Raw genomic sequence first — 999 nt, 5'->3', positions numbered from 1 at the left:
TCTTTTTTTGGCAAACCTTAAAGGGTTTGGTCCACCCAGTCATAATCTTGTTAAGTGAAGCCAGATCTAAATCACCCTTGCAGGCTATTTCTTCTTCCAGGCTGAGCAGCAGAACTCAGAAAGTTGGCTGTAACAAGGGTCCATTATATGGTCTGTAGAGCCTAATTTGAGTTAAAATTCTGAGTTTGAGTTTCTTGATTGAGAAAACTTTTATGAAGGAGTTCAGATTTTTCCTCAAACGTTCTGAAGTATCTGCTACCATAGGGAATTCAAGAGAAAGGCCCCCCTGAATTCATCTCCCTGAGAGGCCGAGGAAATGGAGAGTGGTTACCTGTGCTGTTTTCCTCACTGAAAAGTCCCCAAACCTAGCACAGGATGAGGGAAGGCAAAGGATGGCAATGATGCACTCACCTGCAAGAGACCCTCACAGAGCATATCCAGCAGAATGAGACAAGGCTCGTGAGTCCCACTAAATGGGAATTTTTTTCAGTTGCAAGTCTCTAGTATTTTCAGAATTAATGTAGCCCCTCGTCTTAGTTTCCTCGTGCTGCTATAACAGAAATACCACAAGCAAGTGGTTTTATGGAAGAAAGTTTTATCTTCTCACAGTTCAGGAGACTAGGAATCCAAATTTGGGGTACCAGCTCTAGGGAAAGGTTCTCTCTCTATCTGCTTTGGGGGAAGACTCTTGTCTCAGCTCCTATAGCCCAGGTGTTTCTGGGTTCCTTGGTGGTCTACACTATGGCATCCATCTTCCCCCATCTGTGCTTGCTTGTCTCTGTGTCTATACCACTCCTTACAGCTGGGGTGTGATCTGGTTTCAAACATACCCTACACTGATATGGCCTTTTTAACATAACAAAGAAAACTCTATTTCCAAACAGCATTACATCCACTGGTGTAGTGGTTAAGATTCCAACACATATTTTGGGTAGCACAATTAAATCCATAACACTCCCCAAGTCCTGTAGTTTGGAAAGAATCCCTAAAAGACCCTTC

This window comes from Loxodonta africana, chromosome 8 (assembly GCF_030014295.1).
Source record: "Loxodonta africana isolate mLoxAfr1 chromosome 8, mLoxAfr1.hap2, whole genome shotgun sequence".
NCBI classification, from domain to species: Eukaryota; Metazoa; Chordata; class Mammalia; order Proboscidea; family Elephantidae; genus Loxodonta; species Loxodonta africana.
Note: the sequence above shows the minus strand (reverse complement) of the source record.